This window comes from Ambystoma mexicanum, chromosome 1p (genome assembly GCF_040938575.1).
Source record: "Ambystoma mexicanum isolate Mex_15411 chromosome 1p, UKY_AmexF1_1, whole genome shotgun sequence".
Taxonomy (NCBI): domain Eukaryota; kingdom Metazoa; phylum Chordata; class Amphibia; order Caudata; family Ambystomatidae; genus Ambystoma; species Ambystoma mexicanum.
This window is the reverse complement of record NC_090921.1, coordinates 55,001,249-55,017,500: the sequence shown is the minus strand read 5'-3', so window position 1 is coordinate 55,017,500 and position 16,252 is coordinate 55,001,249.

Sequence of the window (16,252 nt, the reverse complement as noted above, 5' to 3'; positions counted from 1 at the left end):
AGGATGGTGTAGGCCAGTAGCAGGCACATAGCACAACAGTGAAGAGACAGAGCTGGCAGCCTGTGGATCTCCAGGGTCATGCGTTAAAAGGGAGAGAAAGAGAAGACCTTTAGCGCTCCCTAGTCAGATGGAATAAGGAACCATGGTGGCGCAGCAGCATACGTGAAGAATAGCAGATTCCTTTAAGACGTATAAAGAGGACCTCAAGCGCGGAACATAGCTCCACAATCAGGAAAAGGGGAAACACAAGTCTTCCTGAGGATCTCAGTGACTGGCGCAGTGAGGCTCCAAGCAGCCAGTGCACCAATGGGAAAACTGCACAAAAGAAGAAACGCTTTCAGAGCTTCAAGAAATTAGAAGGCGCATGTTCAACCAAGATTGCAACCAAGACAATCTAAGGGACAGGGAAAGAACTAAAAGGAAGCACCCTAGAATTCAGTACAGTTCAACAAGTTCTCAGAAATACACTAAAGATATAAGGGCCAACAAAATACTTCCTCAGGGTTGTGCAATGGTATTTATTTATTTAATGGACATTACAGGGAATGCAATGCATTTTTTCATAAAGAAATGCTTACAAAAAGTTTTAACATTCATTTACAGAGCGGAGGACCAGTTCCTTAAGGGTTACAGAGAGTATTGATATATGACCGGTGGAGGTAGAAACATGAGCAAGGCACAAGGACAGTAGGGCTTGATGTTGGAACGGGATAGTGGAGTAAGTGCTGTGTTTTAGGATGAAGGGGTAAGGGATAAGTGCATTGCTGTAACAAAGTAAGGTCAGAGGAGAACAGGGATATGTAGTGGCATAGAATGCTATGCACATGGTTCTTCAGATGGGAGGAGTGTTAGGAGGTTGGGTTAAAAAAGAAATACAGTGGTAGTAGTCAGGAGATGATGATTATGAGCATTACAGAGTAAGGGATCTAGGGCAAGAAGAGAGCAAAAACGAGAGGGGGCACGGGGTACGAGAGGTGGGAATAAGGCGAACCAAGGATGATTTTAGTGAGAAAAAGGGAGAGTACAGAGTCAGATTGGCCGATAGATAGGGTGGGGCAAGTTTGTATATAGTTTTGAAGATGATGGGAATGAGTTTATATTATGCCCTCTGTTGCATAATTAACCGTCCTGACTGACGACAGGCTGTGGAGGTGGAGGTGAAGCAGTGAAGGTTGAAGAATGAATGGACAGGAAAGGTGACGACTGTGTCGAGAGGTGAAAAAGCATAGTTGGGAAGACCATAGAGTAGACCTGCACAGTAGAGAGAGTACTAAAGGGGAGATTAGCTGCTTTACAGTGTGAAGTGAAGAAGATGTCTTATTTTTTTTTGATAGTGAGGAGCTTATGTGTGCCCTATTTTGGAGATGTAGAGTTAGAAGTTGTGAGATTTGTCGAAGATGGCACCAAGGGTTGCGAGCAGAAGAATAGTAGGGAAGGTAGTCAGGAGAGAAAACAGAAGAGGGGGAGAGAAAGAGATAGGCTGTTTGGATGAGAAGTAAAGAACGTACAGCAATCGTTAATTTCTGCAACGCAGCAGTTTTAAGATGCAGGAAAAGACTGAACCTGGATAATCACGCTGATTACGCTACATGTGCTTCAGCCGTAGCGCACACACAGCAAAATCTGGGGCCAAGTGCAGATGCAGTCTGCAGCAGTATCTTGTTTAACCAATCTGGTGCAAACAGGTTCAAAGAGAATCCTACACCTGAGAAGGGTCTCTCACCACTGAATATGTGACCCGACCCTTAGGCAAACACAGAGCAAAATGGGTGTATAATGACTTCATGCAGCTAAAGAAATTGCTCCATAATTAGACACCTGCAGCGCAACGCAGTCCGACTCGGAGTTTCCACTACTTGAACACTCAATGGCAAGTTCAAAGTAGTTTGCTGATCACATGACCCTGGGAGGACCTTGCATGGTGACGTTCCAATGAATGCATCCTCTCCAACATCCCAGTACACTTAGCAAATGCCACACAAGGATGTTATGGACATTTCTTTGTCTGCTGGAAGTTAATGCAGGGAACTGAGGACTCCTAAAATGTGGAGGTTTCCTCTCAGGCCCTGGATGAACCTGGCCATCTTTTTCTGAATAACTTGTAACTGCAGAATCAAGCCTCTGGGAACAATCAATTATAGTCTGGGGCAGCTATCTATTTTGGCTCGGGGCACCTCACTTTATGTGACATGTTAAGGATGTGGAAGGATTAGAACAATTTATTTGTGATGTTTTGAATTTGAAGGGTGAATGACAGCAGTCCTAACATATGTGACTTTTGATACACATTATATGCACATCTGGTATCTAATGTAATACGTTGCTGGTACTGAGCATTACTAATAAGAGCAAGTATATATACAATTCAAACAGAGAATGGCTCAATTTTGTCGTTCAATCTGCTTCTAGGTTCGAACTATGAAAAGCCAGCTACAGGTAAGTGTCCATTGTCTTTATTCTGTATGCTGAATGGGAGCACATTTACTCTGAGTAAATGAGGAGAGCAGAATAATCTTGGCTGCCTATGTCTGAATACATTTTAACTGGAGTGTTTGGCCTTTGGAGGTGTGGAGAGTAAAGTATAAACTGAAACAGTGATCAATTTGGAAGAGTAATAAGGCTCTGAACGCCTCTACTTTATGTGGGGTATTGAGGAAGTTCACAATAAGGCGAAGCATTTGAAAGTGGTAACACCCTTTCCTGTGTTGTCTTTATTCTGAAGGGTGAAAGTAACCAATACAAAATATATATGGCTGCTATAACACACCATATTTAAATCTGGTTTGTGAACTAATAGGTTGCTGTTAGTGAAATCTAACAGTAAGGGGAGCACTAGTTCCGATGCACATAGAGTATGGCTCAACTATGTGTTTTGTTACTGTTGTGTGTTGGACATTTGGTCCAAATGAAAACAGTAAACATCCATTTTCATTGCCGGCTTGGAATATGTCAGCTGAGGTAATAAGCAAAGCAATGTGCTTGCATTTTACAGAGGAAATCCCATACAGACACAGGACTGATTTCCAGATATTATGTATATGCTTGTTTTCTGTAGCATGACTGCTAAATTAACTCATGATGCATTCAGCAATAGTTAAATAATTACACCAGTGCATGGTCTAGCATGAAGTCAACATTGTGCACTTTTAGACAGCACCCGTTGGCCTGGGGTGAAGTGGAAATTGTGTCCAGGATAATGACAGAATGTAACCCCTTCCAAATCTACTAGACCACATGGCTAAACCATTGCAAACTTTAGTGGAGATGTTTAAGGGCATTGTATGGCTAATTAAGAGTATGAAGATGCCCCGAGGTTGGAAGAGCTTGCATCTAACCAGACTTCACAGTGATGATCAGTAATGAGGATAAGATGTTCAGCAACATTGATGCACATAGAGGGTAACGTGAAAATGCTGAAAGACCACAAGATCTGATTTTCTGGGTTAATAATGTGGAGGCAGTCGTCATGAAGTGGAGCTGACAGAGCCGACAATGCACTGGGGTGGCCCCTAACGTAAGCGTTTGATCACTAGATCTGCCTCCCAGAACATGTTTGTTTTGTTTGTTTATTTATAATGCCTGAGGTAACCGGGCGCAGCAGAACAAGAATATGCGAAACTTACAATGTTACAACAATCTGGGCATTGCAATGTTACAGAATTTACAATAGTACATAGGTATCCACTTACATAAATGCAATGATACAGTATAGTCAAAAGTTGAGAGCAATTAATATACAAGATGCAGAGGTTATATAGAAGTAACCGTATATATACAATTAGTCAAGGTACAGAGGGATCTGGGTTGACTACAGGTTTTTAGTGTTGAAGTGTTTGATCAGGTTCTTTCTAATTTGTGAGAATGGTTGGTCTACTCTCAGGTTGTGTGGTAGAGCATTCCACAGTTTGGCAGCTGTAACAGGGAAACTGGTGTTGCCAATTTTGGCAAGTTTGAATCTAGGTACTTCCAGACGGTTAGAGTTGACAGTTCTTATCGGTCTGCTAGATGTCTTTCTTTTTATTTTCTCCGTCAGATAGCTAGGGGCCGCGTTGTTGAGAGTTTTGTGTGTCAGGGAGATCCTTTTTAGTTGAATTTTGTCAACAGTGGACAGCCATTTGTGTTGGCGTCTGGTAGTGGAGATATGCTCCCTTTTATTTATGCCAATTGCCGCTCTGAGGGCATTATTTTGTAGGATTTGGAGCCTTTGGGTGATGGTTTTATTGGCGCCACAGTAGAGGACATTGCAGTAGTCGAGCCAAGAGAGTATTAATGCTCTCGCTAGGATCATACAACTATCATTAGATCGGAAAGGTTTACCTGCTCTTATTAATTTGCAGGTATAGGCCGTGGAGGATGCTAAAGAATTGACCTGTTTGGTGAATGCCAGAGTAGAATCAAGGTAAAAACCAAACGTTTTTACTTCCCTCGAGACCTTCATAACATTACCATCTATACTGAACTCGGAGTAGTCAGGGCCTACTTTGTTGATATTGGAATGTGTGCCTAGAATGGCCAACTCTGTCTTATCGTCATTCAGAAATAGTGAGATCCCATCCATGCCTGACTGAAGAGATACACTCTATTCACCAACTCCCTGTCCTTAGCATGATCCCCAGAAAGCGGGAGGAGAATCTGTGTAGCATCTGCATAGTTGGTGTAGGTGATACCTAGATGGTCCAAATCATCGAAGAGGGGTTTGGTGAATATGTTGTAAAGGGTTGGGGAGACACAAGAGCCCTGGGGAACTCCGCATTTGATTGGTATGGGGTCTGCTGCGGCCGTGGGGGAGAAGACTCGCATAGTTCTCTCGCTCAGAAAGGATTCTATCCATTTGATGGCCTGGGTGGAGAAATGAGCAGCAGAGTCCAAATGTCTTCAGAGGACCTTGTGGTCCACAAGGTCAAATGCAGCCGAGAGATCAAGTAGGAGTAGGAGTGCTGTCTTTCCTTGATCTCTCAGCTCATCTATTTGGGTCTTTAGGTCGATAAGGGCTGTTTCAGTTCCATGTAAATGGACGTAAGCCAGATTGTCTGGCTACCAGTAACTTATGTAGTTCCAGGTGTTTTTGAATTTGTGTGTATGCCACTTTGTCCAGTATCTTCAGTAGAAATGGTACTGTGGTAATAGGACGGTAATTGGTGGGGATAAGAGGGTCTAGTGTTTGCTTTTTGAGAAGCGGGAGCACCCAAGATTGTTTTATATTGGCAGGGATATTACCTGTGGAGAAGGAGACATTAATAAGTTTGGAGATGAAAGGAGATACATCTCTGGCAGCATCTTTTATTAACTGTGCTGGGCAGATATCGCCTTTGTAGTTAGAGGGTTTGAGGGATAGGATGATTTTCTCTATCTCTATTGTGGTCGTTTTGCTGAAGGAGAATTTGTGAGTTTGTTCATTAGGGGTAGCAGCTGAGACTGGTTAGGGAGGTTAAGCAAGTCTTTTTTTGGGGGATTTTATTTTGGAGGGTGTTTATTTTATTTTCTAATGCATGTTGAATCTCAGCACACTAGACCTGATCCTTGATACAGGTGTCTAGTATGGCAATGGGTGACTCCAGTTCCTTCAGTATGGAAAAAAGTTCTTTCATGCTTGAATTAGAATTGGCAATACGATCATTGTAAGAATTTTGCTTTGCCAGGCAAACTTCTTATTTATAGAGACGGGAGATAGTGGTTAGGTTGGCCTTATTTTCATCAGTTGGGTACAATTTCAGGTGGATTCACTTTTTCTTTTTGTAAGGCGTAGGGCCTCGAGTTTGGGCGTGAACCATTTGTTTAAATGAGGCCTTAGGCTTGCTTGTTCGCATTTTTAGCGGGGCAATTTTATCCATGGTATCGAGCATGATTTTACTATATTCATGAACTAGTACACGAGGGTCTAGGTTGTTCGGTAGTGCATTTAGAGTTGGGAGGAATGATGTTGTCCATTGTCATATTTTTTTTATTTCTGGTAAGGCACAATGGTGCCATATGTAGGGCTGAAGTAGAAGATCGGGAGGTTAGGAGGTTAAAAGACACCATTGAGTGGTCAGTCCAAGGTAATGGAGAGATGGAAGAGATGGCAACTGTGCAGTTGGAGTCAACGACCCAGTCTAGTGTTCTGCCCTTTACGTAGGTAGGGGTGTTGACTTTTTGGGATAGTCCTAGTGAGTTGAGAGTATTAGCAATAGTTAAGGCATGCACGTCTGCTTGGTCATTGAATCCTAGGTTAAAGTCTCCTAGTAGTAGCAGTTGTGAGGTAGGTTTGGCGTTGTTGGATAGCAAACTGTGCAGGTCCTCCTCAAAGGTCCCAAGTGGGCCAGGTGGTCTGTAGACCAAGTGAATAGTTAGCGATTGAATATGGTTTATAGGAAGTTTGGCAGTGAAGGTTTCACAGGATTGTAAGGTTTGGGTGGAGATTAGCCGTATCGATACATTTATTTTGGATATGATGGCGATGCCACCACCACGGGAACCCTCTCGGTCTTGCCTAATTGTAGTATAGCCGTCAGGGATGGCCAGCATAAGAGATGGCCCTGCCGCGTTATGTAGCCAGGTCTCGGTTATAGCAATAAAGTCTATGTCAGCTTCAGTGATTAAGTCAGCTATATCGAGGGCGTGGGCGACTAAAGATCTTACGTTAAGGAGCACGCCTTTGTAACAATGCGCTTCTGTTTCCACTTTAATTTGAATGACGTTAGGTGGACTTCTAGAGTCAGGCTTGTGTTTGAGTTTAAGGATTCGGGGTTTTGATGTGGCTAGTGAAGCAAGAGGGAGATTGGGAGCATTACATTCCCTCGTGTGTTGGGAATTAATTTCCCATTTGGTAGAGGGGTGCAGTCTTCTAGGCAGCTCATGAAGTTTGTTGAGTCTGGCACGTAGTTTTTTATTTCTGTCAAGCATAGAGCTAGAGCTAGGCTGGGAAGGGTAGGCTCCTAGTTCTGGTACAGCCTGGTGCTTAGAACTATCATAATCAGATTTAGTTCTTAAGTTAGACATATTTGGTATGGTGTATACTGCCATATTCAGGTGAATAGGTGTTGACTTGGATGTAAATCCACTGTGACAATCCTGATAGTTAGTGACAAGGAATGTAGATATAGCTATTATGCAGAGGATAATACGTGGCATTGACATTATGTTGGGAGCTGGTAAGCAGGTAATCTGGGTCCAATTTATAAGATGGTCAGGTAGGCTAGTTAGATAGTCTGGCTAGCTAGGTTCGCTTTACCAAGTTAGTCCAAAATGGTCCAAAATGGTGCAGGAATTGGGCACTCTGGATACAGTTTTGCAGTAGTAGCCAATCATTGAACTGGTTTTCTAGCAGTCCAGATATAGTTTGCTAGGACCATCCGGTGCTCTAGATGCAATATTCTAAAACAGTCCACAGTAAAGCAAAAACCTTGGATACTCTAAATGCGATTTTCTGGTGTAGCCCGTGCTCAGGCAGGTTTCCAACAGTCTCAATGTAATTTGCTAAGCAAGGCAGTCTAGATACGGATTTTTAGAACAGTTCAGGTTGGAGCAAAATCTTAGGCACTCTAACAAAAGGTTCTTAAGAACTCTATACGCAATTTGCTGATATAGCCAGTAGTCAGGTGGGTTTACATACCATCTAAATACAGTGTACTATGGGGAGCAGGCAATCTGGGTGCAGTTTTTCTGATATGGCCAACGTGTGGCTAGTTTTCAGGAGACAACATGCATACAATAGTGTTAATAAAGCTGGGGTAAACAAGGTTCTAAGGTAATCTGAGTGCACCTTAAGCACTATATGTCGGGCTGGTGCTCAAACAATGGGATCTACTATGGCAGGTGTAAGATATCTGGCCAGTCTGACATGATATGGAAGTGGAGCAGAGGCAGAGAGGCTGGAGATACCACGCTGAGTGTAATATACATACGAAGAAGCAATAAGCAGTAAATAGGAGGGGTAATTGGCTTTCCCTATCATACATGTCTGAGCATTTCATAAATTAAATCTAATCTCAAGTAAGTGCATTTAAATTATACAGCAGATAGGGGTGACTTAGAGAGTCTTCAAGGGCTGGTCTTATACATACAGCTGCCGGTGTAGTAGTGGCTGGGTGCATACATATAACAGATAACACACACGCGAAGCATATATGATTTGCGTATACATGCATAAATCCCTAGTGCAAATGTAGGCAGGCATAAGGGAGAGGGTACACATGTACAGAACAAGCAAGATAGATGCCCCTATTATAAGGTAGTACAATGGATCACCCAGAGCATACCGAGTGACATGCATCGTTTTAATAGCTGTGCTGATAACAACTTGTAATAGGTGCGCATAGCCTAATAGGTGACAGTAATGATATCTAACGATCGTGGTGGGAGATCAGAATGCGCCGGTGCTGTCAAGAATCAGGCGCTTACCTTAGTTCAATATTCGGTATAGCTGGATAACATTTCGGCTACCGGAATTGCAGGGTTACGTTCCGCTCTCTCGCGGCTCGCAGCAGACAGCAGCAGACAAGTCCTTATAGCGAGGTCCTTTGGGCGGAGGTCCACAGCCGGTTCACGCCTTCCGGCAGTGCAGGCTTTGTGTTAGAGGGACCGGCAGCCAATCAGGAGGCTGTCTGGTTCCTCAGATGTGGATTGCGTTGCTTAGCAACCACAAGTAAACATGTGCACGGCCATTTTAGCAAAGGCAGCACGTAGATATTCTCGGCAGTGATTCACGGGTAGCATGCTTGGGGATCGTAGCTTCTTTCATGCGGGCATTTGACGTAGGGATTTATAGGTGCTCCTATATTGAAAAAGACACTTGGGCTAGTGGCGGCGAAGCGTGGTAGAAAAGCTGGACCTCTTAGAAATATCTTTGTAGGTCGGTCCGGACATCTGTTTCCTTCTGGGTGAACGTCGTGACGAGTGGGGGCAGGCTCCTGCTCTCTGCACACAGGGGATAGCTGAAATGTAAAGTTGACAACTTTATTAGTCTCTTTTAATCCACAGACCCAGTACAAGCTATCTTATATAGAGTACTGGGAAGGGTTAATACTTATCCCTTTTGTCTGTTTCTCTTGGAGCATTGTTTCGCTGCCTTTTCATAAAGACTTGGCTGGTGGCAGTGGTCACTACCCTATTTTTCCTACCGCGGTTATCTTAAATGACCTTGGTATTGTTTTAGGCTATCTTGGTAGGCTCGAACTTAAACCCGCTAGACCATATACATTTTTATACAGTTCCAGCTAGGTTTATTCACCATTTGTTTTTGAAAATGTCTTTCTCGTGTTTTTCTCTGCACGCCAAACCAGGTTTGGTTCCTTTGTTCACCGTCTTTTTGCGGGCTTCTACGCAGAAGCCCTCCTTAAGCGCCTGAAAGTCTGGGTAGGCAGGATGTGAGGGAGGGGTTTTAGGACCCCTGCCATGGGTTCCCTTGGTAACCCAAGTCACACTCCAGTTTGATTGGCTAGGTTACTGTCCCGCCAGGGGAAAACCTGCATAAAAAGCAGGTCTCTGGGATTGGAAAGGCAGAGTCGCCATTGGAATGAAAGAACTGATGAGGGGCTGATGGAAGAGGACCCCTACAACGACTGAACCGCCCGTTGAAGCCCTGCTGCAGTCTGAATCTTCAGACTCCAACGACAGAGAAGAGCCTCCCGGAATCTTTTTCCCCTGAGCTGGTGGGACCAACCAGTTCGCCCAAACTGCAAGCCAGGACTCCCTCCACTGGTCGAATTCGCTGTACAGAGCTACAGCGGGCCGGATAGCCAGGAAGGTCGGACTCTGCTTGGGTTTTAAAGAGCACACCTTTTATTTGTTGCTTTGCTCTGTGGCTGGTTTCTTCCCTGGACACTGCAGGACCCTCCAGTCTTCCTACTTCATGTCAGTCCGACAGTCGCTTCAGGAACTGAGAGCCTGCAGGAACTGCCAGGAACGTCCACCTCAGCTACAGATTCTTCTCCATTTAAAGGTACTGTGCAAAGGGAGTCGTTCTCCTGCTCTTACCTTTTGTTGAATCAGAAGCCATTGTTAAAGATTGTTGAAGAACAGCCTTAGATTGACTCAGTTTACCAGGAAAAGGGAGTCATTATCCTGGAGCCATTTCTCTTTATTAAAACCTTCTTTTGATTAGTGGTAGGGCCAGTGCAGGGCAGAGTTGCGCAGCAGAAGACTCTTTTGTTGGATAACCATCCTGACGAAAAGCAGCCGAGTTATATTTCAGTTAGGTAGAGTAGCCAAGTGCAGATGAAATCTACAATCTTTCATTTTTGCAACTCAGCAGTATTAATATGCAGTAAAAGACTGAACCTGGATAATCACGCTCATTATGCTACATGTGCTTCATCCTTGGCTCACACTCAGCAAAATCTGGGGACGAGTATAGATGCAGTCTGCAGCAGTATCTTGCTTAACCAATCTGATGCACTCAGGATCAAGGCAAATCCTGCACCTGAGAAGGGTATCTCACCATGTAATATGTGACCCGACCTCTAGGCAAACATAGAGCAAAGGTGTGAGGCCAAGTGAGTTCATGCAGCTAAAGAAATTGCTAAATAAGCAGGCACCTGCAGTGTTGCAAACTAAGACTATGGGCCTCATTAGGAGTTTGGAGGTAACCATGCTGTTCTTATCGGCATGGCTACCCCCTGGGTCTGGGTCCCAAAAATAGGGAATTACCAGGCCATGCCGACTTTAGCAGGCCCGGTAATTCCCATTCTCAGGACCAGGACCCGGTACATCCCCATTCCCATTTGAGCCCCCATAGGGCTCAATGGGAATGGGGAGGATGCTAACAACGGACCCGTTAATGACGGGTCCCTGATAGCATCCTGGTTTGCTCGCGGGTGGCTGTATGCACGGCTGGTCTGGACCAGACGTGCATTCCGTCACCCGCGAGGAACCCTGTAATGTGGCTGCCCGGAATGAACTGTGCCTGTAACTTACCGGCACCATTCATTACGCGGCCTCTAGCCTCCTAATGAGGCCCTATGACTTTCACCTACTTAAAATAGTCCATGGCAAGTGCAAAGTAGTTTGCTTACCACAAGACCCTGGGAGGACCTTGCATGGTGACGTTCCAATGATTGTATCCTCGCCAACATCTCAGTACGCTTAGGAATGGCACACGAGAATGTTATGGAAATTTCTTTGTCTGCTGGAAGTTAATGCAGAGAACTGAGGACTCCTAAAATGTGGAGGTTTCCTCTCAGGCCCTGGATGAACCTGGCCATCTTTTTCTGAATAACTTGTAACTGCAGAATCAAGCCTCTGGGAACAATCAAGAATAGTCTGGAGCAGTGATCTATTTTGTCTCGGGGCACCTCACTTTATGTGACATATTAAGGAAGTGCAGAATGAGTTTTAGCATGTGGAAGAATTAGCACAATTTCTTTGTGATGTCTTTGCTATTCCCACTTTCATCTCATAGCCAGTCCTTTGTGGTCATGGCCAGTAGACAGAATATCCGAGTCATGGCCTTTGGCCCAGGCTATTCCTCAGTCACCAAATGTATTTCACTATTTTGTGTACCTACATTATGACACTTTTCAAAAAATAAAACACATACACATTTGCAAAACCATGCTTACAGGTCCTTGCCAATGCTCCTTGCACAACATTTCTGCAAACCCATCCATGTTTTATTTTTTGAAAAGTGTCAAAATGTACGTACATAAAATAGTCATATAACTTAGCTCCCCTTTGACAAAATCCATTCAGACTTTGCAGCAAAATTCAAGGTCTATAATGTTTCTAAAATCTTTTGGGCGCTTTCGTCAAATGGCAACAAAGTTATAAGCCATTTAAAAATGTTGAAACCCCCCTATAATTTTTCCCCCTTTTCATAAAACCCCCACCAGACTTTGCGAAAGCATTCACATCCGGGGTTTGAATCATTTTGCAAACTCATGTGCAGATTCGTGAAACGCCACCAAATTTATAAGCCTTTCAAACATTTTGGGATGCCCCCTCTCATTTTGTTCCCTCTTGGAAAAACAGCACCAAAATTTGTAGAACCATTCAATCTCAAGCCTACAGTGATATCGCAACATTTCATGCAGCTTCATTGAGTGGCGCCAAAGTGATACACCATCCAAAAACTGCTTTTCACTAACCCTGTAATGCAAAAATATGTTTGGATGCCCACGAACATCTGAGATGTTCGCGAACATCACAGGGCTGTCCCCGAACTGTTTACGGACTTCGGAGATAATAAACTGCCTGTTTTGTTGCTTTTTGAGGCCATTACCCATGGATCGGGGTTGAAAGCGCGCAATGAAATTGTTCGAGGGAAAAAGTACCGAAGATTATTTTTCCAAAATAATCTTCTGTCTTTTCTCCCCTGAACATTTACAACTTGGAACCCGCCCCCAGGCACACCCCGACCACACCCCCACCACTCCCAACCCCCACAACACCCCCACACCCTTACTTACCTTGGGTCCCTGTGACGCCTGTTCCTTTTCACTTCTGTGATCGGCAACCGGCGCCGCAGTAGCCTTTTCTTTTTTTTTGGGGATGGCTGCGGGAGCCACACTATAGTGAGCAAGGGTGCAGGGGACACCTCCACACCTCCCAGCACCAAATTTATGATTTGGTTGAACATTTCGCATCATCTCCCAAGAGATTGTTTCATTAGTTTGACAAGTACAATATTGTGTTTTTTAATACGTTTTTTCCACGATGTTTGAGGACGCCAGCCACTGTCCGTGAATCCTACATTGCGGGCGTATCCAAAAATATGACGGGCATGTCTGATGTCCGCGAACATGTCTGCAAACATCCCGCAGGTCCCTGGACCAATCAGAGGCCTGTCCGAAGACCAAAGAAGGAAGTGAGTCCGCGGACCAGATATCACCAATATTTTGGGACATACTTTTTGTCTGTTTTAAAAAAAATGAGTGGGCGGATTTCCCCCCAAATTACAAAAGCATGCTTTCGGGACCAAGCTTTGGCAAATTTGGTGAAAATCGATTTTTTGTCATAACGTCTATGAGGAAAACCACCCATTGTGGAACCCCCATTATAACTGTTCCGAGAAGTGCCCGGAAGTGCCTGTTTTGCCGGCGGAGACTCTGCCGTGGCTGTGAATACTTCAATCCTGTGGACTTTGTTGGACTTATTAATATCCGTTTCTGAAGCTGTTCTGGTTGCCTTGGGTGAGCCGTGTCTGTGTTTAGGCTATATATACTCATATACACTCCCTAAGTATATATTTAACCTTCTAACACCCATTTATATTTATTTTAGTTATAAGCCCCACCCACCAACCCAGAAATTTGACAAATAGGCACATCTGTGCGCACCGAGAAGTGCCCGGAAGTGCCTGTTTCGCCTGTTTGTCCTGGGGGCCGGGGGTGAGGGGTCTCGAAACGCTGCTTGTGTAATTCGAGCTTTGAGTGGAATAAGAGAGGCAGCAAATGGCATCATCAGAGTGGCATGACGAGAGGTAAATCAAATAAACAATTTACGGTAGCTTAGGCACTGTAGGAGGGCTCTCTTACACTGCCGTATAGTAGTCGGTGGTACAAAAGGTATAAAAGGTTCTGTGTCCGCTTAGTGGAGCGCGATGTTTTGTTGCAACTTGACGGGCACGTTAAGAGTGATTCATCCGTAAAGTATTTTGTGATTTAAGGGTACTATTTTACGTCCAATATCCACTGCTACGGCACTAAGGGACCGTATTCCTGTGTGTTGCTGCGGGGTTAGATATAGAGACGGTAAGAAAGTGGACAGCCCCGAATACTGTATCTGCCTAACAGGTTCTGTAAGTTTCGGTGTTCTCATTCTTTGTGCACCCTGCATCTGGTACCCGGGTATAGTATGACTGTGAGAGCATTAAGGGTAGCGTGCTATTGATTTGAAAGACTTGAGCCCTCTTTCTTGGCAGACATTTAAATTCATTTCATTTAAACATTGTGTGGTACCTTGTAATAAAACTACATATTTCAACCTTGTGTAAGAATGGGCAGTGCCCTACATGTGCTGCATATTGTTACGACAAAAACGAAGTATCACATGTAATCTGTGCATGTCTGAAGGGTTCGATCCTTGACTTCTCTGATGTAATTTGCAAGACTCCATAGATAAAAAGTATAAACTTTGGAATTCTTTGTAAATCAGTACTGGGCTAGACTCCCAAGGAAGAGGGTGATCCTGCACGTAGAGCATGGTGGGAACCCTTAGGAGTGGCACGATACCAACGCTGTGTGGGTCACAAAAAAAAGTTGAGAAGCAAAATACAAGAGGTAAAGCTGTGAGGCAAAACACAATTATTGCAAGTGGGTCCTTCGTATTCACACAGTCAATAAACCCCTTAGTGACAAGCCCCCTCCTCACAAAAATGAATGAAGAAGAAACAAGGGGTGACCTGGTGGTGGCTGAGATGGATAAATGGGAATTAAGTGGAATTGATTTCCCACCTTTACCAAATGTGTTTTAGTGATCGGATAAAGGCCCATATGTAGTCATTTAAGAAGATAGATCCTCTTGAACAGACAGCACAGAAAAGCTTTTTAAGCATGCAAGACATACCGGTAAGACCCGCGGTCCTAAATATGGATGACTCCATGCCCTCTACACCACAGCAGGATACGTCCCTTCTGGCCCCCGCAGTAACGGCTGAGCTGGACAGAAGGGTCAGGCTATCAACGGGCCCCTCTACCCCCGCAAGGGCTAGGGTAGGGGGACTTCAAAATGTACACATACACAAATCCACTACTGGAATAATGGAGGAGTACGAGACTCCGGAAAACCACACCCACAATGTGAATATAATAGGTAAAGCAACGGCCACGTTAGGAGGTGGGGAAATGGGAGATGGAAAGCCAACCCCTAATAATTGCTCCAGCCCGACCAACCCTATCCCCCCCAGGAGTCGGGAGTCTGTGGAACTGATGTATAACCAGCCTACTAAGGAACTTGAAGTGGAAGAAAACATGGCAGAACCTGAGTCCTTTCCGGTCCTAACCAGGATTCTCAATCTCCTGGATAAGGGGCACGAAAGGAAAGGACTCACAGTGAGTTACAGGAATTAAGATATATGATGGTAGAGTGTACTGAAAAAATAGTAGACTGGAAGGTTTTGTACATGCCCTAAATATGAGCAAAAAAGAAACACCTCCCTTCAATTCATACTTTGCCTGTTAATCAATTGCACAGATCATCTACACTCATCATTATCGTACCCAAACTCCCCCAGAGTTGCACCATTTCAGAACTACAATCACATTTCCCTGTTATCCTCTGCGCATCACAACAAACACCCAGTACAGACCTTCCTGAGCACGTACAACGCATCAGCATCCTCCGTGACAACGTTCACCAACAACTCCATTCTTATCTAACAATGGACGCCCTACTGGCTAACCCCTACCTTAACAATCCTACGCTCTGGCTACAACATTTCACCAGGAAACCCACACCTAACCAACCGTGCGCTACATCATTGAGAAATCTTAGACTAGGGTCCAGGCTGTCACACATCGCCTACAATCACTCTGTCAGCACCCAGGCCACCAAACCTTCTAACATCAAGCCTACAGATGCTCCCACCACCTCCTTGGATTCACCCTCGCTTGACCTCACCCCTGACTCACATACCTTACCACCTACCACACAACCCCCAACAAGTATCAAAGCAGCCCTGATCAATTCTAGGTCTCTCACTGCCCATGCCCTTGATATCGCTGATCTTATCACCATTCATGACTTGGACCTTATAGCAGTCACTGAAACCTGGCTCCATGCGGCCTCAGGACCGCTGCTTTCCCTTGCGATCCCTGATGGCTACACCATCTTCAGAAATGACCGCAATTCTACTCAAACTAAAGGAGGAGGTATTGCCATTATCTACAAAACGGCTATAAATCTCCTTCTTTCCACGCCTGGCCAATTCAAATCAGCAGAATCCCTCACAGCTAAGATAGCCATCTCCCCTAACCAGACTATCACTGTACACATCATTTACAGACCTCCTGGCCCCATATCTACCTTTATTGAGGATCTCACCCACACTGTGTCTGAAAATACCCAGACTACCTCTCAAATCATCGTATTAGGTAATTTCAATTTAGGCCTGCTCGACCCTAACGACACACCTGCCCATGATGTCAACAGCTTACTACTTAATCTAGGCTTCACACAACGTGTTACCGCTCCTACTCATGCTAAGGGTAGAATCCTAGATTGGATTGCGGACCTTAATTGTGACGCTAAGGTCAACTCCAACCTACCATGCGCTTGGACGGACCATCATCTTATTACCTTCAGCATCCCCACTAAAACTACCCATTCCACCCCTAAC